At 34.1% G+C, this 25,506-nt stretch overlaps 1 protein-coding gene across 5 annotated transcripts in view; it reads left to right on the top strand.

Annotated features, from left to right (window-relative positions):
• Positions 1-25,506, top strand: part of CTNNA3 (catenin alpha 3) — a 1,724,633-nt gene that overhangs the window by 9,915 nt on the left and 1,689,212 nt on the right. Inside the window, exon 1 of one of the 5 annotated variants that reach the window (XM_081267909.1) lies at positions 9,627-9,747. The exons of the other annotated variants lie outside the window; for them this stretch is intronic. The gene's annotated coding sequence lies outside the window, so the exon portion shown is untranslated. Of the gene's footprint in view, positions 1-9,626; positions 9,748-25,506 lie in introns of those variants that run through there. 5 annotated transcript variants of the gene reach the window in all.

Raw genomic sequence — 25,506 nt, 5'->3', positions numbered from 1 at the left:
CCCTCACAACCTCTTATATGTAATTTTGTATAGCAATGAGGGTCTCCCTTCATTTCCATGCAATTTCCCTTTTCTCTCCCTTTCCCTCCCATCTCATGTCTCTGTTTAATGTTAATCTTTTCTTCCTACTCTTCCTCCCTGCTCTGTTCATAGTTGCTCTCATTATATCAAAGAAGACATTTGGTATTTGTTTTTTTAGGGATTGGCTAGCTTCACTAAGCATAATCTGCTCTAGTGCCATCCATTTCCCTGCAAATTCTATGATTTTGTCATTTTTTATTGCTGTATAGTACTCCATTGTGTATAGATGCCACATTTTTTTTATCCATTCATCTATTGAAGGGCATCTGGGTTGGTTCCACAGTCTAGCTATTGTGAATTGTGCTGCTATGAACATCGATGTGGCAGTATCCCTGTAGCATGCTCTTTTAAGGTCTTCAGGGAATAGTCCGAGAAGGGCAATAGCAGGGTCAAATGGTGGTTCCATTCCCATCTTTCCCAGGAATCTCCAAACTGCTTTCCAAATTGGCTGCACCAATTTGCAGTCCCACCAGCAATGTACAAGTGTACCCTTTTCTCCACATCCTCGCCAGCACTTGTTGTTGTTTGACTTCATAGTGGCTGCCAATCTTACTGGAGTGAGATGGTATCTTAGGGTGGTTTTGATTTGCATTTCTCTGACTGCTAGAGATGGTGAGCATTTTTTCATGTACTTGTTGATTGATTGTATATCCTCCTCTGAGAAGTGTCTGTTCAGGTCCTTGGCCCATTTGTTGATTGGGTTATTTGTTATCTTATTGTCTAATTTTTTGAGTTCTTTGTATACTCTGGATATTAGGGCTCTATCTGAAGTGTGAGGAGTAAAAATTTGTTCCCAGGATGTAGGCTCCCTATTTACCTCTCTTATTGTTTCTCTTGCTGAGAAAAAACTTTTAAGTTTAATTAAGTCCCATTTGTTGATTCTTGTTGTTAACTCTTGTGCTATGGGTGTCCTATTAAGGAATTTGGAGCCCGACCCCACAATCTGTAGATCGGAGCCAACTTTTTCTTCTATCAGACGCAGAGTTTCTGATTTGATATCAAGCTCCTTGATCCATTTTGAGTTAACTTTTGTGCATGGCGAGAGAAAGGGATTCAGTTTCATTTTGTTGCATATGGATTTCCAGTTTTCCCAACACCATTTGTTGAAGATGCTATCCTTCCTCCATTGCATGCTTTTAGCCCCTTTATCAAATATAAGATAGTTGTAACTTTGTGGATTAGTCTCTGTGTCCTCTATTCTATACCATTGGTCCACCCACCTGTTTTGGTACCAGTACCATGCTGTTTTTGTCGCTATTGCTCTGTAATATAGTTTGAAATCTGGTATCGCTATACCGCCTGATTCACACTTCCTGCTTAGAATTGCTTTTGCTATTCTGGGTCTTTTATTTTTCCATATGAATTTCATGATTGCTTTATCTATTTCTACAAGAAATGCTGTTGGGATTTTGATTGGCATTGCATTAAACCTATAGAGAACTTTTGGTAATATCGCCATTTTGATGATGTTAGTTCTGCCTATCCATGAACAGGGTATATTTTTCCATCTTCTAAGATCTTCTTCTACTTCTCTCTTTAGGGTTCTGTAGTTTTCATTGTATAAATCTTTCACCTCTTTTGTTAGGTTGATTCCCAAGTATTTTATTTTTTTTGAGGATATTGTGAATGGAGTGTTTTTCCTCATTTCCATTTCAGAAGTTTTGTCACTGATATACAGAAGTGCCTTTGATTTATGCGTGTTGATTTTATATTCTGCCACTTTGCTGAATTCATTTATTAGTTCTAGTAGTTTCTTTGTAGACCCTTTTGGGTCTTCTAGGTATAGAATCATGTCATCTGCAAATAGTGATAATTTAAGTTCTTCTTTTCCAGTTTTTATGCCTTTAATTTCTTTCGTCTGTCTAATTGCTCTGGCCAGTGTTTCAAGAACTATATTGAATAGAAGTGGAGATAGAGGGCATCCCTGTCTTGTTCCGGATATATATATTTTCTTATAATCTTGTTCTTTGCAGTTTTGAATATATTGCTTAGATCAATAAATATCTGTTTATGAAAGAATGTTAAGTTTTATAATTCCTTATGATTCTTGTGTCTTTTTCTTCTTTGCCAAGGTTGTGTCATTAGTATGTTATAAAGACTTAGCTCAAAAATTCATCTATGGTCTGGGGGCATGGCCCAGTGGTGGAATACCTGCTGAGCATGCTTGAAGCCCTGGGTTTGAGCCCCAGTACCAAATAAAATAACAAAGTCATCTGTAATAATCTTTGGTATTTAAATTTGATCACTTGTTTAACTTTGATACTTTGATCCTTAGTTTATATTACATAATCTTGTGATTTTCATATGTTGATTTAAAATGTATTGGCTGTTGATCCCTGAGATTGTATTCTTCTAGGGAGATATATGTAGGATAATACAAGTTTTGATCTTAGGGTAGGAAAAAATTTCTGAAAATATGCCCCCACCAAATGACATAGTCATTTAGGAAAGATCAATATGTTTAATTACATTAACATAAAACTTTCTTCTATAAAAAAAGATGCCATAAAAGAAGATAAATAAAAGCTACCAGTTGAGAGAATATATTACAACTCATCCATATGAGGTGGATTGCATTGTTGATCCCCATTCTTCTCCTTTCCAATATCTATACCCTTTATCATTTGACTTTTCAACTTTTTTGTACTAGAATGCATTTTCCTACTCTATTAATACTAGACTTGACCATTTGACTTATTTTGTCTAATGGAATGAAGATAGAAGGGACAGCAACAATTTGGAGAATATACCTTAAGAGAACTGTATTTTCTATTAGCCTCTCTTGTATTTCTCTCATTGCCATGTGAAGAACATGCTTCAGGTAGCTTACTTGTCCAAGGGGAATGAGAAAAACATGGAGCAGATCTGGATCTCAAAGATGTAGCTTGGAGCAAGCTCAGCCAGGTCTGCAGAATAAATTTTGTCTTATGTTACTGAGTTTTAATATTTTTTGTTAAGTAACATTATTGTGAAAATAGCTGATTGAAAGACAAGTAAACAAAAATACTTAGTATAAGATTTTATAAAGAACTCCTAAAAATTAATAAGGAAAAGATCATCTAATAAGGAAAAATTCAATAGGGTCAATATATGAAAAGGTAGTTCACAGAAAATAAAACTACAATGACCAATAAATAAATGAAAAGATTCTTAGCATGCTTTAGTAGTTACTGGGCAAATATAAATATCATACTTATTAGAGGTAAAAATAAATGTCTAGCATTATTGTAGTATCGATGAGAATGTGAAGGAAATAGAAATTTCACGTGTAAGATAATAGAATATTCAAAAAAGGGTGTACTAGACAAGAGACACATGAAACAGGATTCTTTTCAAGGAATATTATAGACAAAGGATTAAATTTAGGGTATACAGGAAATTCTTGCAAATCAATAAGGAAAAAGACAACCTAGGAGAAAAATAGAGGAAGAATACAAAAAAGCAATTCACAGAAAGGATACTTGAATGGCTGGCTAATCAACCTCAAAAGAGACTACCAATGAACACTGGTAATCAAAAGTGCAAATTAAAACAGCAATGAGATATAATTTAGATCTACCATGTTGTCAGTGGTTAAAATGTCATGCAAACCTTGTGATGTGGAGGTGGAGACACATGAACCCCTTATGCTTTGCCGGTGGCATTATTTTGGAGACCAATTTGGCAATGTTTATTGAAACTGAATAATTTACATTCTAACCCAGAAATTTGACTTCTGAATTGTGTTAATTTGCTAGGGCTGTCATAACCAAATGCCACAGAGTGACCTGAATAACAGAAAGAATTCCCTCAAAGTTTTGGGAGTTAGGAGTAAGAGAGGAAAATGTCATATGCTACTGAGTTATAGGGTACTTGGTTATATAGTATTATTGTGGGAATTGCTCACTAATTGGATAAATGACACATGAAAAGATAATTCTTAGGAAAGAAAACTGGAATGACCAATAAATAAATGAAAAGACACTTGCTTTGCTAGTTATCGTGTAAATACAAATATACAAATACAAATTTACCCAGTAAAGTCAAGATATTGGCAGGTTTGGTTTCTTCCGAGACCTCTTTTCTTGACTTCAGATGGCCACCATCTCTTATGTTTTTTTCTCTGTATGCTAATTTTTGATATTTTTCTGTCTGTCCTAATCAACCTTTCTTTTAAGGACACCAATCAGATTGAGTTAGGGCTTACTCTAATGGCCTGATTTTAACTTAATCACCTCTTTAAAGGCTCTATTTCCAAATACAGTCGTATTCTGAGATAATGGGAAAAACTCAGCATATGTGTTCTGGAAGGACACAATTCAGCTCATAACAGATTGTATATATCAGAGATTGTTGCATAGGTGCACAACGAGACATGTATAAGAATGTTTATTAAAGCATTATTTCCCATAGCAAGAGTTGGCTACAATGTAAATGTTCAATAGGGTATGGACAGATAAAATACATTATAAATGCATCAGAGAGAAAGCTACACAATGGAAAGTAAGGGAACAAACTATCCATTATATTAGTTGGGAACTCATTTTTCTTCAATAACAAGTCTGGATATAAGCAGTTCAAATGACATCAAGGGCCCAAGTTCTTTCTATAATTCAGCTCTGTCATCCTTGTTGAACTTTGCAGTAAGACTACTTTATTTTCAGATATCATACTACAGTCAGGAGAAGGAAAGAACAAAGGCCATGGCAAGCATATCTGACTCCCTTTTTATAAGGAAAGCAAAAGCTTTAGTTTTAGCAGACATCTGCTGACATCTCATTGGTCAGACTTTTGTTACATGCCATCTGAGCTGCAAAGAAGGGAAGGAAATCAAATGTCCTACTTCCATAGCAGGAATAGGCAAGTGAGACAGGTTGGGGCTATGTGTGGAGTAAGCAAACCTGTAGTATTTAGTACATCTGCATGGTTCAACACGGATAGACACCAAAACCAGTGCTGAGAGTGGGTGGGGTAGAAAGAGATGGAAGTACAATACTATTTGTATAAATTTAAAAATACTTGCACATGTAAAACTACTGTAGATATATATAGTGTATGTAAAGATAGTTGTGGCAGGTTGATTGGAAAGGCACCCACTAACTAGTATAACAAGGAGGGAGAGGAAGGGACCTGAGGAAGGTGTATGAGTATAATGACAACAACAAAACCACAGGCTTTTTACAAAAGACCAGTTCTATCAGTGTTTGATTGATTCTGAAAAATCAACTGAGGAGTTTGACTGATGATATCAATCTAGTTCTGTGCACCCAAGACTCAGAAGGAAAAAAGTGAGTTGACTTTGGGGAGTATGTGGGTTATTTAGACTATGGGGAGGGCCTCTTATCATTTGAAGTCAAAGACATGTGATTCATTGAATTTGTGATTGAATTTAATTATTTTACCTTTCTATGTGATGAGCTTCATTCTTTTGAGTACAATTTGAAGGAATGATATAATAGTTTACATTTAGTGAATATGGCAGTTATTTTTTGGACAATTTAGGGATATTGTCATTTTTGCAAAATTGAATTTCTTTGCTTTTGTATATTTATTTTGCTTTATTATGCAAAATCAGTAGGCTTTACTTTTAGAGAGTCAATGGGAGACAAGAATAATATAAACATGGCTACTTGGTAGTGAAACCCATCACTCTAGTTTTCTGTTATTATCTTTGGAAGCAGAGCGTGGGAGAAAGGATTTCCTTTGCTCTATATAGACTCAGCAACTGAGTGGCTCTCTGCTCTGGAATGAAGCAGGTTGGCACAACTCCAGAAGTCTTACATGGGAACAAGACAGAGGTTTCCATTTTTTAAAAATATATTTTTTTTAGTTGTAGATGGACACAATACCTTTACTTTATTTGTTTATTTTTATGTGTTGTGTGGGATTGAACCCAGTGCCTCACACATGCTAAGGCAAGCAGTCTACCACTGAGCCACAACTCCGTCCCAGAAGTTTTTATTTTTTAACTTACTATCTTTCTTTTGCTTTTAGTTCAGTATTCTATCTTTTAACTATCCTATACCTAGTCTTCTAAAAAATACACAATCTATTAATATGTGTTATGTGTCTTTCATTTTCTCTATTAAACATTATGTTTCTCTATTAAATGTTTTCTATATTAAACATTTTATAACAACTTTGGAAGTAGCTATAAAGTGCTTCCATTTTATGACTGTGTTTTCTTGTTTTCTAATTATAAATTATTATAATGAGTGTGGTAGTTGACTTCCTGTGGTGGGACAAATTCAAATAACTAAATGAAAATGTGTGAACTTAGATACTTTATCCATTTTTAAAACAAATGGGCAATCCATTTGTTGTCTCTCACAGTAGCTCTCTAAAATTTGGTTTGAAAACGCAGAATTCTACAAAGAAAAAATTATTTTCCCACAAAAACAAAATAATTGGTCAGTGAATTATCTAGCACTATAATTAGCACTCCTATAGATTCTATCTGTAATTTTAGAAGTAATTACTCATCATAGTAGCTTTATGGATTTCATTTCATATCTTGAGGTAAATGGTAAATGGTTGTCATTGTGGATAATACCAAGGAGGATAGAGTTTAATTTTTTCTCATGATTCTTAATATTCTTTTCAAAGACATGTCTCCTACTACTCATGGTACTTGTTTTGTAAAGTACTCTCTTTGGCTACCTTTTCTCCCCCTTCTATTTATATAGGGAAAGTGCTTCTAGTCTCATAGATTAGGATGTAATTTAGATGGATAGTTACTATAACTTTACATTTTAAGATTGATTTTTCTCTTTAGTTCTTGGATTTTGCATTTTCAGATGCCTGTGGGATATAATTCATTTGCATGTGCCACTGCACCTCACACTTACAATCCTAAAGCATGTTAGAGAAAAGGCTTGTTCTAGATTTGCTCATTGTGTTAATACTGTTATGAGCCTGCAGCAACAGTTTTATACACACACACACACACACACACACACACAAACACATACACACATACATATACATGTATGTATGTGTATATATATATATATATATACATAATATTATTGAAAATTCAAATAGATCATAAAATGTATGGAAGCATTTTTGCTAAAGGAAAAGGAGTATTTAAATGAGTATTTATCTCTTCACCATTCACTCTATCCTCCCTCCTAAACAATAGCATTAAAAAATATGTTTTTAAAGCCAGAAATAGAACTAGGACTAAAAAAGCCTTTTGAAATTGGTTCTTAAGACACCTGGGGAAAAGAAAAACTACAGAGTGAGAAATAATTCAGGAGATCTTGCATAAGGAATCAAACACATTGTTGGACAGTAAAGTGGAATTAAGTGATTCTATGAAAACAGAAAAAAATTAATTATCTGTATGTTCTAAAATGTAAGGCTAGTTGGCAAAATGGATATGCAAATTATTGACAAAATGAATTTTTCAGTTTTCTTCTAGATGTTCATCCTGTAAATTAATTTCAGAAATAATATAAATGTATTTTAGACTATAGATAATGTATTAGTTTAGAAAATTAAAGATAAAAATTTTATAAAAGAATCAAGAACAGTTGAAGAGTTGTTATACTTTGTTTCCAAATGTAACATATGATTTTTACTTCGTTATCATTATTACATGAGGAAAAAACTGCTACATTCAGTTATGAGAAATAATTTTATAGGGCAACTTCTTCAATGAAGAACCCCCAAACTTGTTTTCATTTTCAAAAATAGAATTCCCTTTTAAAGGAAAAGAAGTTATCAGTTATTTATTTGAAATGGAATTGAGGAAGAGAATGATCATTTCCTTTTGAAAAATTTAATACTTTAGCATAAAGGCTGTGTCATTAATGGCAAGTCTCGGAGAATAAAAAGAGTTCATTCTTTGGGTCTTTAGATCTGCTTTATTTTTTCTGTGTTTGAACTTAGGAAACTTGTTGTCTGTGAGATAATAATAGCTTAAGCATAGAAAAAAATTTTATCTTTACTCAAGATAAATTTGTGGTAATTAGCAAATTATATGATAAATATTTATTTTTAGGGTAAATCAGACAAACTGATGTTCAGAATTCACTTTCCAAATTAAGTGAATTTTAGTTGTAAAATAAAGAACTTGCAGATTCTGAAGTGTGTTAGTCTCAATACTGCATGCTCATGAGAAATATAATAATGTTTTGATAACTGGAACCATATATTTTAAAATTAACCTGTAGCATCTAATAGATAATGGACAATTAGCAAATATTAAACGATAAGAAAATGTAAGTTAAGTGGCTGTGGCTCAGCGGTAAAATGCTCACCTCTCATGTGTGAGGCCCTGGGTTCGATCCTCAATACCACATAAAAATAAATAAATAAAATAAAGATATTGTGTCCAACTACTACTAAAAAAATATTTAAAAAAAGAAAATATAAGTTAAGCAGTTTGCAAATGTCATATATAACTTTGAAAAGAGACTATAGTTTAGTTCTGCTTCCTATGGGTTTTCTGATGGGATTTTGGATTCTTATGTAAGATTTTTGTTTGTTTGGTTTCATGTGCCAGAAGAACTGAGGGTTGTGGAAAGTCTTTCTGATGGTTAAACCCAGCTCTGCTATTTCTTAGCCTTCTAATGCTTTTCTTTCAGAGGATGCATCTGATGGAGTTGATAGAGGAAGAAATAATGCTAGTTTGTCATAGAGAAGAAGCATGAAACACTAATGTGGACCTTATAAGTCAAATTTCTATAGGCAAAATAAAATAGAAGTATTTCTAAACACATTTATCTAAGGAAAGTCTACTTGTTGTGTTGCAATGCTGTGTGCATTCAGAATCTAATGACGCCCTCAGCTGGCCAAATAAGGGATTACATTTAAAAATGAATGGCATTTAAAAAAAGTAGGACTTTAATCATCAAAGAATCAAGCGATACAAAGTGATGTGAAATAATATAGGAAAAAATTACATAATTGAAAAAATAAGCCAATGTATTGATTAAATATTTTCCAACTGACACTAGTGGAATTTTAAAATATTTTGGTCTATTATTTAACCATGGAAGTAGACCACAAGGAAACAATGCAGTAGGGGAGAAATTCATGGATATCCTTCCTGTATGTCTAAAACCAATTCTGAGTAATCCAACATATTTAAATTGCTTTTATTAATTAATTGTTCTTAAATTACTATTGTAAGGTCTATTGGTATATATTTAAAGGTGAGATAAGAACTGTTTCTCTCTGGGTATCTTGTTTTAGTTTTTGTTAAAAATAATTGGAATATTCTTAAAATTTAGAAACTTGAGAGCTTCAGGGAAATATATAGCATGCCTGCTTTGTATTTTTTATTTCTGCTTATACAAATTCTCAAAGCCATTTTGAAATTTATAGTATTTTGGGTACATAACACATGTGAAAATTGAGTTTAAAAGTCGATCCTAGGCAGTTATTCATTATTTCTTTGCAAATGTGAAAAAGAATTTCATATCTGTTTCTGCTGTTAGATATTTCCCTTCCTGGGCATGTTGCTTTAAGAGCACCCATCCCCCACTTCTTGCTTGAGCCACTGTGTCCTGTCAGTCATCCTGAAATACACTAGAGTGCTTGTCAGGCTGTTTGCTTACAGATGCATCATAAGCCAAATTGTGAGCCATAATAGTGGCACTGAATTTCTAAACACAAGAAATTGCTTAGACAGTTGGTTTAGTATCTGTGTATGGGCAATACTCTGTCCTGCAGTAGGTGAGTGAAGTGTCAAACTTTTTAAAATCAAACTTTGTATAGGGCAAATCCTAATAATTATAGATTATCTGTTGATTGGTTAGATAACTTGGGGGGGAAATGAAAGAACTATAAAATGTGATGAATGGAAGCTATGCTGTGCATTTATTACTTTTATAACTAATTTTCCTTTTAGTAACACTAAACTCTAGACTACTTTATAAAAGTTCCAACTTAAGATGTCTACTTTTTTGAGATCAACAAGCATTTCAGATTTGGATGAAAATGTGATTCTTGAACACATTTTTTCTTTCACAGCTACTCAGGGAGGCTCAACTGAGAAGAGACTTAGTTCTGCTATTTGAAGTGTTTATTAGTGGTTTTAAAAATAGCACTGAAACAAATTCTCATGTTCCAATGCCTGAGCTATAGTAGTCTAATATCAGAGCAATTAAACGTTTCTACTGTGTAACTGAGTTATTACTATTTGAATAACTGTATGCAAGGCACCGGAAAGTTCACATTCATTTGACATAAAAGTTGTACAGCAATCATTTTCTTTATCTGTGTAAACAATTTAATTTTTATTATGGGTTTCTAAGTTTAAATTGTGTATGAATTTTTTTGTATTCAGCCTTAAATATTTTAAAAAAGAGAACCGATAAAGCAAGAAAATGAGGAACTCACAAATTTTGATACTCATATGTTCAATATGATAGAGAATAATTAAGAAGCAACAAGGAGTTTTAAGGCTTTATCTAGGGTAAATGACAAGAGATTGCTTTTGCAGGTACATGGAGTGATTATTTATTCCTTACCTGTTCTAGAAAGAATTTGATTATTATATAAAATTCAAATAGGATAAATTAAATGTGGATCAAAGAAGAAAGAAAAACAAATGTGAAGATATAAAACTGAGCCAAGAATAAAACCAAAACTAATTACCCACCCATCGCAAAAAAAAAAAAAAAAGCAACAGTTTTCACTGATGGTTTTACAACACCATATTGATTGATGGAAGGGAAAATACAGGGTTACAGAATTTCATGCAAACCAGTTGACTTCCTTACCTTGGATGGCAGTCTGAAGTGAGGAGATTGTATTGAATTGTGAATATTAAGTATACTTTAAATGTTACTTGTATTTTGGTGCAAAAAATGTAGAGAACTGCTAACTTCTTAACTCTACACTGATTTATGTGGGCATAAATGTGACCCCAAGTTTTCTAGAAGCAGGAAGAAAATTGATTGGTACTTAATTCAGAGGGAAGATTAATAAGGCTTGGTTTTGAGGAAACAACTAGGAGTTAGTTATCTAAATAAAGTCAAATATCTACAAATTAGAGCAGACATGATCAAGCTGATGTTTTAAATAAAATGTATTTGCTATTTTGTATTAATTTGTAAAATAAAGACACTTTTTTTCTAATGGGTTGTAAATGAGATTAGTGACTTTCCTTCTTTTTACTAATTTAATCTAGCAATAAATTTAACTTGAATTTCAACTTTTGTTAGGTCAAAATTAACTGGATCAATCTAATCGAGAACAAAGTTTTGGTCAGGAGGAAGGAATTGAGAGGACTTCATAATATGCTTTGATAGTCAAATACTCACAAAACACCTACTGTATTGAGGACTCTGAGCTCGGTTTTCTCATACCATAGTACACCCAGCCTGTGTAAGTGAATGAATGAGCTTAGAAACTTGGCTGCTGTCACACAATATATTATTGAAAAAAGAAAAAGAGAGTAGCAGTTAAAATTTTGTTTAGGATCTTTAGGGATATCTTTAGAGATGAACATGATGAGTAAGGGACAATGATTTGGTTCTTTTTTTTTAAATTTAATTTTTAAGAATAAAATCCACAGGAATAATTAAAAAAAACAGTATGAAAATAAATCCCAAAACTTTTGTTTTTGTAGTTTTGTACTATAAACACATATGTAGGATGACTTAGAGTGCTTGCCAGAAAAAATTATAAATCAAATCTATAACACATAACTGATTAGGTACATGGGTAACATTGAGGATAACCTGAACATCCAGGTATGCAACTTAGGATGTAAATATTACTTAGAAATTAAGTTAGACTTAGGCACCAAATAAATTTAGTGATGTACTAGGGGGGGTCAAGATGCTTAGAAGTGCTAATTAATTTATGAAAGTGTTAGTTCAGAGAATCCATTGAGATGTACTCAAAGAACTTATAGAGCCAATGGATATCAGTAGAAATTTGTAATTATATAGTAAATAAAATTAACCTAGACATACTTTCTGTCATTGGGATAAGAAATAAATAGAGAAGTTTTTTTTTTTTTTTTTGTTGTTGTTGTTTTGTTGTGCTAGGTATTGAACCCAGAGTTAGAATTAGTGATGTTAGTGATTCATTAGTGCATTTATTCTCTGTAAGTGTGATCCTCAACATTTCCCATTAATCATTTACTTAATGATTTTAGTATTCATAATCATTATTTAGATCTATTATTATATTAGGGGTTGTATTGGGGCATAGTAGTGCATGCCTATAATCCCAGAGATTTGAGAGGATAAGACAGGAGCCTGATCACAAATTCAAGGCCAGTTTGGGCAGCTTAGAGAGACCCTGTCCCAAGATCTCAAAAATAAATAAATAAATAAATAAAAGCACTGGGAATGTAGCTTAGAAGTAGACTATCCCTAAGTTCAATCCCCACTACCAGGAGAAAAAAATTAGGGGTTGTAAATAGTGGTGTGTGTGTGTGTGTGTGTGTGTGTGTGTGTGTGTGTGTTGGGGATTGAACCCTGGAGTGCTGTATCACTCAGCTACATTGCCAACTCTTTATTTTGAGACAGTTTCACTAAGTTGCTCAGGTCCTTGCTAACTTGTTGAGGCTGGCTTTGAACTTGCAATCTTGCCTCAGCCTCCCGAGTCGCTGGGATCACAATCATGAGCCACTGTATCTAGTGTAAATAGTTATTTTTATCATTCTATAATTCTTTATTAATTTTTATTGTTTGTAATTATTCTATAAAGAAAAACTCTTTCCCTTTTTATTATTTTATCACCCTATAGTATGGTTCATACCAGCAACATCAGGAAAATACTTGATTATTTCCCATTTGTTAGTTTTCAGAAAACAGGATGGTGTCCTAGCAACTTTAAAAGTTGACTAATTTGTTTTTTTAAATTAATTTCAATATATTGATTATATTTTGGTTTATTCTAATTTCTATGCTATTTGATGTTTAAATTTTCCCAGTTTTGGCTGGTAAAAATCCTTTGGTTCCTGAGCTTTTGACCAAAATGCAATGAACATTGCTTTCTAGCCCAAGAAGTTCCAGGTTCATTTTGTACATTTCCTTCCCCAGATATGAGACCAACCTTTTCTCCTAGAAGTCTAGTTCCCTTTATTGGGAAATAGTACTTGGGGGATACATATACTAGGGTTGCCATTACTGTCCTCCCCAATTTTTGTCAACAGGGCTAGGAAATAAATATTTTTTAGAAATAGAGAAATATAAAATGAGCTCAGATTGTATATCCAATTTAAACACAGAATTATAGACTTTAAACTTCCTGATTTTATATTTGTTTCTCTTTTTTTCTTGTTGTCCTAAAAATCTTGTTTCCTAGTAACATGAGTATAATTATTTGCACATGTATATATGTGTGTGTGTATGTATATGTATTTATGTGTACATGCAAATGTGTGTGAACACACGAATAAATCATAAGAATACTAAATGCAGTTAAAATTATTTTAATGTTCTTTTTTTGTCCTAATGGTTATTTCTGTAGAGATTAGAGTAAAAATACCATGTTTTAAAGTCACTTGAAATTAGTTGTTGTTGGTTGTGCAGCTAGTTTGAAATGTGACTAAAGTTTATTGTCTTTTGTTTGCTTTTGATTTTGGGGGATTGATTTACAAGTTAGTTTTCTGTTTAACTCTTATGATTTCTTGTTAAACATATAAACAAGAATGCAAATGTATTTGTCATACTGCCTTTCTTATGTAATGATAATATACTATGAATACTACTCTGTTTCACTAAGCAAGGCATCCTGGACAGCAGTCCATAGAAGCATATAGAGAGAAGGTCACTCCTTTCTCTAGCTGTGTAGCATTTATTTGTGTGGATATACCAATTTCCTTTCTTTTTTTTCCTTTTCTTTCCTTTCTCCCTCCCTTCTCCCTCTTCCTTCTTTCCTTTTTTTTACTCTCTCTCTCTCTCTCTCTCTCTCTCTCTTTCTTTCTTTCTAACAAAAATTGCTGCTATGAATTGTCTTGGGTATATATTACTTTTTATTTTATATTTGCTGTAATTTTTTAAAAGTAGGACTGCTGGGTCAAAGGATAAACACACACATACTTATAGATAGATATATAGATAGATAGATAGATAGACATGTATTTTCAATTTTCCCTCCATAGGGATAATGGTTTCACTATCTACAAGCACTACATAGGGTGTCTAATTGTTTACTAAACAATCAACTTTCAGTCTTACTATACAGTAGTAAAAGCTAAAAGAATTTATTATCAAAATTTTGGTAACTATCTTAGTATAGTTTCAATTTGCATTTCTCTTATTATGAATGAATTTTACATGCTTAAAGGCTATTTGCATATTTTTCCATGAATGAGAAGTTATTTTAAATTGCATTCAACTTTAGATAATACTTATTGAATTCTTGTTATGAAAGATGAATAAAGATGGGTGTTTCTGCTTTTCCATCTTTTCTGCTGCAATTCTGCTAGTTTGTCCACTGTGATCCCCTGGTGTCTTTGATGCTTCTCATGTTACTAATGCTTCATTTTTTGCTTCCATTTTTTTGACTTATATCTTGCTTTTTCCCCCTCATGCTGCCCTATTTTTTCTTTTGAATTTTGTAATTTTTGTTTGAGTTCTTTATAAAAGAGTAGTGTGTATGTGTGTGCATGTATAGTCCTGTAAATATATTTTTGAACTATTTCATTGAAAATTTTCTCACCTTCATTAATTCTTGTTCATCATTTGAATTTTGCTTGGGTTCTTTTCCTTTCCTTTCCTTCCTTTTCTTTTCTTTCTTCTTCCACAGTTTTAATACTGAGTTTCCATTGCTGATCTTTGTACACTATCAGGCATTTACTGAAGAACAGTTAGGAGGGGACCGTACTTGGGTGGTAGTGATTTGGTAGAGCACACAATTTTTAACCCATGTTTGTGGCACTGAAATTTTTTTCAATAAAAGTTGATATTTTCTTTGCTTCTAGGAAAAAATTTCTCTTGTTATTTGGTACTCCAAAACTGATTATGTATCATAGCAAAGTCCTTTTAAGCCATCAAATTGTCAATCTTGTGAATTGGTGACTCTGCATCCCTTCTTCACTGCATTTTATCTCTAGTAGTCCCCTTTGCTAGATGGACTTAGTTGTTTACAGTTAGAAATGGTGTCATCATATGAATCCTACCCTACCACTCTTGTGATTCTGTAGTTTCAAACTGGATCTTTACAGCCACAGTCTATTCCCTTTGATTTTTATACTTGTTCATGCCCTACATATCAGTATTGTAATAAAAGGAAACTTAGGTAGGAATTTCAGGATTTGTGGTACTTACTTTCAGAAAAATTTCCCATTGAGGTATATGTAGGATTCTGCCACCCCGTTTTAAAAATTTGGTCAAGATTTTATTGTATTTCTTTCTTTGTAGTTTGAAATAATGTCAAGTTTCCTTGAAAATGGTGGTTTTAATTAAAGTTCTATGTTATTTTCCATTACTTTTGAAGGAGAAGAGTGATATAAACATGCAATTGCTCTTTCATATATTATAAGACATTTTAGGAATGTTAGAATAATGATGATCCTCTTTAAAAAAATTTTTTTTAGTTGTAGTTGGACACAGTACCTCTATTTTATTCATTCATTCTTATGTGGTGCTGAGGATCAAACTCAGGTTCTCACATGTGCTAGGCAAGTGCTCTACTGCTGAGCCCAGCCCGATGATGATTCTCTTAAAGATTTTTGTAGAGGACAGAGATGAAGAAGCTTTGCTACCGTGAAAAAATATATTCATCATATGATCTGCCCAGATTGAGACAGGAGGATATAGACAACCTAAACAGACCAATATCAATTGAGGAAATAGAAGAAACCATCAAAAGATTACCAACTAAGAAAAGCCCAGGACCGGATGGGTATACAGCAGAGTTTTACAAAACCTTTAAAGAGGAACTAATACCAATACTTTTCAAGCTATTTCAGGAAATAGAAAAAGAGGGAGAACTTCCAAATTCATTCTACGAGGCCAACATCACCCTGATTCCGAAACCAGACAAAGACACTTCAAAGAAAGAAAACTACAGACCTATATCTCTAATGAACCTAGACGCAAAAATCCTCAATAAAATTCTGGCGAATCGGATACAAAATCATATAAAAAAAATTGTACACCATAATCAAGTAGGATTCATCCCTGGGATGCAAGGCTGGTTCAATATACGGAAATCAGTAAATGTTATTCATCACATCAATAGACTTAAAAATAAGAACCATATGATCATCTCGATAGATGCGGAAAAAGCATTCGACAAAGTACAGCATCACTTTATGTTCAAAACTCTCGAAAAAATAGGGATAACAGGAACATACTTCAACATTGTAAAAGCAATCTATGCTAAGCCTCAGGCTAGCATCATTCTGAATGGAGAAAAATTGAAGGCATTCCCTCTAAAATCTGGAACAAGACAGGGATGCCCTCTCTCACCACTTCTGTTCAACATAGTTCTCGAAACACTGGCCGGAGCAATTAGACAGATGAAAGAAATTAAAGGCATAAAAATAGGAAAAGAAGAACTTAAATTATCACTATTTGCAGATGACATGATTCTATACCTAGCAGACCCAAAAGGGTCTACAAAGAAACTATTAGAGCTAATAAATTAATTCAGCAAAGTGGCAGGATATAAAATCAACACGCATAAATCAAAGGCATTCCTGTATGTCAGCGACAAATCCTCTGAAATGGAAATGAGGACAACCACTCCATTCACAATATCCTCAAAAATAATAAAATACTTGGGAATCAACCTAACAAAAGAGGTAAAAGACTTATACAATGAAAACTACAGAACCCTAAAGAGAGAAATAGAAGAAGATCTTAGAAGATGGAAAAATATACCCTGTTCATGGATAGGCAGAACTAACATCATCAAAATGGCGATATTACCAAAAGTTCTCTATAGGTTTAATGCAATGCCAATCAAAATCCCAATGGCATTTCTTGTAGAAATAGAGAAAGCAATCATGAAATTCATATGGAAAAATAAAAGACCCAGAATAGCAAAAACAACGCTAAGCAGGAAGTGTGAATCAGGTGGTATAGCGATACCAGACTTCAAACTATACTACAGAGCAATAGTAACAAAAACAGCATGGTATTGGTACCAAAACAGGCAGGTGGACCAATGGTACAGAATAGAGGACACAGAAACCAACCCACAAAACTACAACTTTCTTATATTTGATAAAGGGGCTAAAAGCATGCAATGGAGGAAGGATAGCATCTTCAACAAATGGTGCTGGGAAAACTGGAAATCCATATGCAACAAAATGAAACTGAATCCCTTTCTCTCGCCATGCACAAAAGTTAACTCAAAATGGATCAAGGAGCTTGATATCAAATCAGAGACAAGGCATCTGATAGAAGAAAAAGTTGGCTACAACCTACATACTGTGGGGTCGGGCTCCAAATTCCTCAATAGGACACCCATAGCACAAGAGTTAATATCTAGAATCAACAAATGGGACTTGCTCAAACTAAAATGTTTTTTCTCAGCAAAAGAAACAATAAGAGAGGTAAATAGGGAGCCTACATCATGGGAACAAATCTTTACTCCTCACACTTCAGATAGAGCCCTAATATCCAGAGTATATAAAGAACTCAAAAAATTAGACAATAAGATAACAAATAACCCAATCAACAAATGGGCCAAGGACTTAAACAGACACTTCTCAGAGGAGGACATACAATCAATCAACAAGTACATGAAAAAATGCTCACCATCGCTAGTAGTCAGAGAAATGCAAATCAAAACCACCCTAAGATACCATCTCACTCCAGTAAGATTGGCAGCCATTATGAAGTCCAACAATAACAAGTGCTGGAGAGGATGTGGGGAAAAGGGTACACTTGTACATTGTTGGTGGGACTGCAAATTGGTGCAGCCAATTTGGAAAGCAGTATGGAGATTTCTTGGAAAGCTGGGAATGGAACCACCATTTGACCCAGCTATTCCCCTTCTGGGTCTATTCCCTAAAAACCTTAAAAGAGCATGCTACAGGGACACTGCTACATCGATGTTTATAGCAGCACAATTCACAATAGCAAGACTGTGGAAGCAACCTAGATGCCCTTCAATAGACGAATGGATAAAAAAAATGTGGCATTTATACACAATGGAGTATTACTCTGCATTAAAAAATGACAAAATTATAGAATTTGGAGGGAAATGGATGGCATTAGAGCAGATTATGCTAAGTGAAGCTAGCCAATCCCTAAAAAACAAATGCCAAATGTCTTCTTTGATATAAGGAGAGTAACTAAGAACAGAGTAGGGAAGAAGAGCATGAGAAGATGACTAACATTAAACAGGGATGAGAGGTGGGAGGGAAAGGGAGAGAGAAGGGAAATTACTTGGAAATGGAAGGAGACCCTCAGGGTTATACAAAATTACATACAAGAGGAAGTGAGGGGAAAGGGAAAAATAATACAAGGGGGAGAAATGAATTACAGTAGAGGGAGTAGAGAGAGAAGAGGGGAGGGGAGGGGAGGGGAGGGGGGATAGTAGAGGATAGGAAAGGCAGCAGAATACAACAGACATGAGTATGTCAATATGTAAATCAGTGGAAGTGTAACTGATGTGATTCTGCAATCTGTATACGGGGTAAAAATGGGAGTTCATAACCCACTTGAATCAAAGTGTGAAATATGATATATCAAGAACTATGTAATGTTTTGAACAACCAATAAAAAAAAAAGAAAAAATATATTCATTAAGATGTAAAATGTATTATTCAAATTGATGTTGGAAATATGAGCAGGTATTTGCTGAGTTATTATTCTGAAGGGGTACTTTAAGCAGAGGGAATAGAGTATGTTAAAGTTTTACAACTTAAACCAGAATAATCCATTCTGAGAACTTCAAAGTCTTTATCATAGGTGGAGTATAGGGAGGTGGGTTAAAGAAGAGAAAACTGGAGAGATAGGATAGACCAAATTGCCTTGAGTTGTTCATTTGAATGAAGTCTGAACATTTTTTTTGTGTCAGCAATGGAGACTCATTGAGGGTTTTATAACATCTTATTTAATATTAGCAATATAAAATAGGAATAGTTTTGGAGGATAAAATGAAGAAGTGAAAATTTGGAAGATGGGAGACTAGTTAGGGTATCATTACAAAATTCAAAGTCTAAAGAGGACCTGAACTAAGGGAATAGTAGCAGGAATAAGGCAGAAATGGCCAATTTGAGAGGAGATAGTAATGTTTCTTTTTCACTGAACTTATGTGAAGAGAGAAAGGCAGAGTGAAAGAAAATATTCTAGGATGATATTAAAATTGCTGGGTTTGGTGCTCAGTTTTATAGTGATATTATTAATGTGGTTAAGAACTGAAAAAAAGGCAGCCAGGTTTTGGGGAAAAGATTATGAATTCAGTTTTAAGTTGCCTGTGAGACAGCCCAGTGGACAATGTGGATATGGAGACTCTGAAGCTCATGTGAGAGGTCTGGACTGTAGATAAGTTTTGTGAATCAGAAACTCTGAATAGGATTGAAATTCTAGGATGAGATTCTTCCGAGAGACAGTGATATAATGGGAGTTGAGAACAGAATACAAGGGATTAAACCTGGGATAAGACCCTAGTTATAAGGAAGTAGATAAGAAATATTCAGCCAGAAATTCTGAAAAGAATGGTCAGAAGGGTGGGGGGTGGGGAAAGCATGAGAGTGGTGATTTGAAAACAGGGGAGAAGAAAAGTAAATAGAGTTAATAAGTATATCACTAGAATTCCTGTAGATATGTTTAAAATATTGACATATAATTAACTTGGATGGTTAAAGATTCTTTGGCACAGACTTTTAAAAACTCTGTTTAAGAAGTATGAAAGGAAGAAAAACCAGAACATAGAGGAAGCAGTTCTCAAAGTAGTTACATACTATTGGTCTTCCCAAGTGTATTTATTGATTTGTGGAAAATGAATATAGTGTTTTCAAGGTCATTGACCCCATTTTCTTTATTCCAATAAGAAGTCTTTTATTTATTTCAAACTACTCAGGGAACAAAGAAGAAATAGCAAGTTATTGCTTCAAATTGAGGTTGACAAGAATTCTACTTCCTTCGCCATTCTCTTTTTGTTCTGTACCTTTCAAACATACTGAACCTTAGGAGAATTCATATACACTGAGCTATCTTATAGTATTATGGAGTGAAGCAGACCCATAGGCTCATTGGACTTGCAGCAACAAAAGCCACTGGCACTTTCAAAGTGTATGTGGAGGGCATGTTACTTCTGCCCTGATTGCTTAAACCTGATGCCCTGTAGCTGAAGGTTATTCTTGTCCTGATGATTCAATAAAAGCTTCTCTGATGTCTCACATATTAGATTATCTTCTTCAATTTCAATTTGACTAATTTAGTTCTTTGGCTTTTTAGATAATGTGTAGGTAACCTTCATGTTGGGCTTATATGAGATGAGATGTCATAGGGTTTTGGTTCTGGTGTAATTTTTATGTGGTATCTAATGTCCTTAAGCTAAAAGGCATGAGAATTTCTGTTCTTTCTCCTTTGCTGCAATTTTGAAAATGTATGCCATTGTGTAATTCAGTGTTAGTTTTTAATGTGAACTTGCACATATAAAGTAACTGAAATGTGTGTATTGAGTGGGTAATGAAGTCGTCATATGAAACTCTTACAATGTTACTTATTAGATAAGAAATTGAATTTTAACTTTTTGCTTCCTTTTTCAAAAAGAGGGATATTAGACTTGACTTGTTATTTATGATCAGAAGCACATAATATAAGTAGAATCTTTTGTTTTCCTTTGTTTTGTTTCATATCAGTTAAGGCAATATTTTTTTAAAAAAACCATTTTTGCAGCTTTTATTTAGGTTGAGTGTATGGGGAACAAGTTTAATTTTGATTATTATGGCTACAGTACACACATGCTTTAATTTTGTTTAGTTCTTATGAAGAGTTCATAAAATATTTTTTTGGGGGGACTGGCTCAATTTGATCATTTTTCAAAGACCATCAATAGGATGACTATTCAAAGGTTTAATAAAGAGAACTTCAAATACTCCAAGAAGTGCTTCAAAATTTGAATTACAACATGCTTAAGATACTTAGCTTTTGTTCTAAAGTGTAGCATTGTTTTGTTCTTTTGAAACCCAGAGGTCTTGGAAGCTAAGGAAATTGAAAGTGCAGACTCTTGAGGATCCCTATACTTGGCACATTTAATAATTGTAGCCTTAGCCCTGGAGCATACCTTTTATGTACCACTCTGGAATTGATTTCAAAGGACTCAAGATCCTTTATGAGGTTGTTGTGCATTAGGATTTTCTTTTAGAGTTCTTTAGGCATGTTGCATTTTTAATTAGTGCACACGTAGGAAATATGCCTTAAATTTGAAAGTCAAGAGATCCAATAAAATGAGGCACCAGAGGGAAGTTTTGTTTTAAATTCTTTTGTTATGGGAACAGAGTGAAAGCACTCTTGAATAATAATTACAAGCTCTATAGATGAAAGAGATGTTTAACCTAAATGTAGACAAGTAGATTCTGTTCTTTTATTGAAAAGGGGATAATAACATCAACTAACATTTGTTGAACCCTTGTGAAGTGCCAGAGATATGGGCTAAGTTATAGGTTTTTGTATGGATTTTCTTACTTATCCTTGAAGATCCCTTTGAATAAAGTACTCTTATCCTTCTCATTTTACCTATAAAGAAACTAATGTTCAGGGAGGATCAGTAACTTGTTTAAAGTTTCCAGCAAGCAGGGAGTAGAGCCTGGATTCTCACCCCGGCAGTTCAACTTCAAATCCAACACTCTTAATCATTGAGATCCAAGAGTGGTGAGTTGTAGGATATTTTAAGATCCCTTTAGAAGACAGTGTGATTGTGAGTGTGAGTGGATGGTAGTGGTTGTTGAGGGACAAGATATCTCACATAAGCCGCTGCATATTGTACTGCTAAGGGACTAAGTGAAAATGAAAGCTAGCCTCCCACTGCTGGGCAAACTGTGCACCCTCCTACTGACAATTGCAGGGTTGTGCTTACCCAGAAAGCAGCACATTTTTCTAACTCATCTGCCTAGATGGGGCACATTTTTCTAATTCACTTTATGGCAAATATCAATTCTATAATCCTATTCTGAATACCACTGCCTACATTTCCATTCACTGACAAGAATCCTTCAACTCCAACCTGCCACTTTCTAGTCTTCTTACTCCCTCATCCACCTTTATGCTGACAACTCCAAATTGATATCTTCATTCCAGATTTGTCTCTCAGACTCTACTCTTCTATATCCAACTGCCTACTTGAGAGCTTCGCTTGACTGTGTATTAGACAAATACGCATCTCAAATTTATCATGTCCCCAACTAGACTCTTCATCTTCCTACTACTCCTGTAGCTGCCCTCACTTCACCAGTTAATGGGGCAGCTCTATCTTTCCTGTTGCTTCAGACCAAAATCCTTAAAGTATCTTGAGTTCTCTCTATTCTATGTCTAATCTCTTAGGAATTCCTATTGACTCAACTGTCAGAATATATCTGGAATCTGACTACTATGCCCACCTCTGCTGCTACCAACCAGGTCCAAGGCTTTATTTTCTTGTCTGGATTATTCCTGAAGCTTCCAGTGAATATCCCTGTTTCTTCTCTTGCTCCACATGCTTCATTTTATTCACTAGAGTGATCCTTCCAAAATATAAACTGGATCATGTTTCTCTGTGTTCAAATATCTGCAGTAATTCTCATGGAGTTCAACATAATCCGCAGCTTCCTTTACCTTTTTGTTTCCTTTACTGTGTTCATTGTAGCTTCTCTGCCCTGCTTAAACTGGTCTCTTTGCTGTTCTGCAAACATGTGTATGCTCTCCTGCCTTGGGTTTTTTGCTGCACTGCTACATCTGTTAGCAATGCTCTTCCCTCAATTTAAGCTTGGCTAATTTCCTTACCTCTTCAAATCTTTTCAAATGTCCCCTTCTGAATGAAGTTAATCTTGGTTTTATTTGACAATGAAATTTGTTCTCTATTTCTCTATCAACAATCTCCCCCCTTTTTTCTTTTTTTTTTTTTAAAACAGTATAGGTCATTTTCTGATCATGCTAAATTGCCCAGATTGGTTTTAAATCTGTGATCCTCTTGACTCAAACTTCCTAATTGCTAGGATTACAGGTGTGCTCTGCCATGCCTGGCAATAGCTTACTTTTTATTATGTTTATTGATTTATTGCCTGTGATCTCATCTTTCCCATGACTAGAACAGAGTAGACATTCAATAAATATAAGTTGAATGAATGAATAAATAAATGAATACAGCCCTATAGTCTAGGTATACTTCTGTTCTTATATAATTTTGCTCTTATAGTTGACAAAAGGCTAGGTGGTAGAGCTTGCATAGATAATTGTTCTCTAAATAAATCACTTGTAAAATGTACTGGTGAAATGTAAAATGTATAATGAGCATCTGAAAAGAATGAATCTCAACAATTCCCTCATCACATATGAAGTCAAGAAATTGCATGATTTTATTGATTATCTGACAAGTCTTAGATGTTTTTGCTTAACAAGCGAGTAGAGGATGTGTGTGTGTGTGTATGTGTGTGTGTGTATGTATGTATGTATGTATTTTTTTTTCCTTTTCAGGCCAAACAAGCCACCAAATGATTACTTTGGAAGCAAGGAGATGGGGGTAGGTGTGGGAATGGAAGTGGGCTTGGAAAACAGGGATGTTTAGAGATTATGGTGAAAATTACATATTATAGTTATCTTCTTTCCATTTTATTTTACGTTAGCCAAGACTGAATTCTATAAAATCAGCTGTGATAGTATTGTGCAGAAAAGTCTGCTTCTTTTCCCTTTCTTTACTTAAATCTGCCTGTGATGATTTAGATTGTGTCCCCCCCACACACCCATTAACATTTGTTTCCAGTTCTTCACATTATTCCTGGACTATATTGTGCTAAACTTTCTGAGGGGTGGTGAAGGGGGATAGTGAATCTAAAAAAATTTGCTTATGCACTCAAGATTAATTATTTTTTGGTACTGGGGATTGAACCCAGGGTTGATTAACCACTGAGTCACATTCCCAGCCCTTTTTGTTTTTTATTTTTGAGACAGGGTTTTGCTAAGTTGCTTAGGGTCTGACTAAGTTGTTGAAGCTGGCATTGAAGCTGGTCTTGAACTCACGATCCTCTTTCCTCAGCCTCCTGTGCCATCACTCCCAGCTTAAGATTTATTCTTAATAAAAATTATGATAAATGCTCTCTTTTCTAATACTATTTTAGTATTTGGCAGTCTTTCACTAGTTGCTTACACTTTCTTCTGACATTTGGCAAGTATAGATTTTAGGCAATTGTTAACATTTGTGTTCATGATGAGGATTGACATCTACTAGAAATATTTCCCCTTTATATTTTGCCAGATAAGTTTCACTAAATGATATCCAGAGTGGATATCATAAAGCCACAGTGATTCTGTTGAAGACTTGTTGACATGATCAAAGTATTTCAAACTTTGGGAAGCGACATTTATTTCCAGATAAATCTATCAAATGTGTGTGATGTGTATACTCACATATGTGTGCTATGACAATAATTAGGGTATAGATAGAACCAGGTTAATAAGAATGATGCATGCTTATTGGGGGAAATTACATGGAAGAAGTCAATGATATAGGTACCTTGAAAAACACAAATTAAATGCAATGTCAGATATATTAATAAATCATGAATTAAAATTTTTAAAGTATTTAAGATTTTTATTTACTTCTTTTCTCATGAATGACATATTGAATTTTCACAAAATAATTTTTATTGATCTTTAAAATAAATAAGTAAATAAATAAATAACAGCAGAATGCATTACAATTCATATTATACATATATGCCACATTTTCTGTATCTCTGTATATAAAGTATTTTGACACCCAATTCGTATCTTCATACATGTATTTTGGTTAATGATGTCTATCACATTCCACCATCTTTACTAATCCCCTGCCCCCTCCCTTTCCTTCCCACCCCTCTTCCCTATCTAGAATTCATCTATTCCTCCCATGCTCCCCCTCCCTACCCCACTATGAGTCAGCCTCCTTATATCAGAGAAAATATTCAGCATTTGGTTTTTGGAATTGGCTAACTTCATTTAGCATTATCGTCTCCAATGCCATCCATTTACCTGCAAATGCCATGATTTTATTCTCTTTTATTGCTGAGTAATATTCCATTGTGTATATATGCCACATTTTCTTTATCCATTCATCCACTGAAGGACAACTAGGTTTGCTCCACAGTTTAGCTATTGTGAATTGTGCTGCTATAAACATTGATGTGGCTGTTTCCCCTGTAGAATGCTGTTTTTAAGTCCTTTGGGTATAGTCCAAGGAGAGGGATAGCTGGGTCAAATGGTAGTTCCATTTCCAGATTTCCATGGAATCTCCATAGTGCTTTCCATATTGGCTGCACCAATTTGCAGTCCCAACAGCAATGTATGAGTGTACCTTTCCCCCCACATTCTGGACAACACTTATTGTTGTTTG

Source organism: Spermophilus citellus, assembly GCF_964194105.1.
Source record: "Spermophilus citellus genome assembly, chromosome: 15".
In the NCBI taxonomy this organism is placed as follows: Eukaryota; Metazoa; Chordata; class Mammalia; order Rodentia; family Sciuridae; genus Spermophilus; species Spermophilus citellus.
Note: the sequence above shows the minus strand (reverse complement) of the source record. Positions and strands in the feature narration are given on the sequence as shown.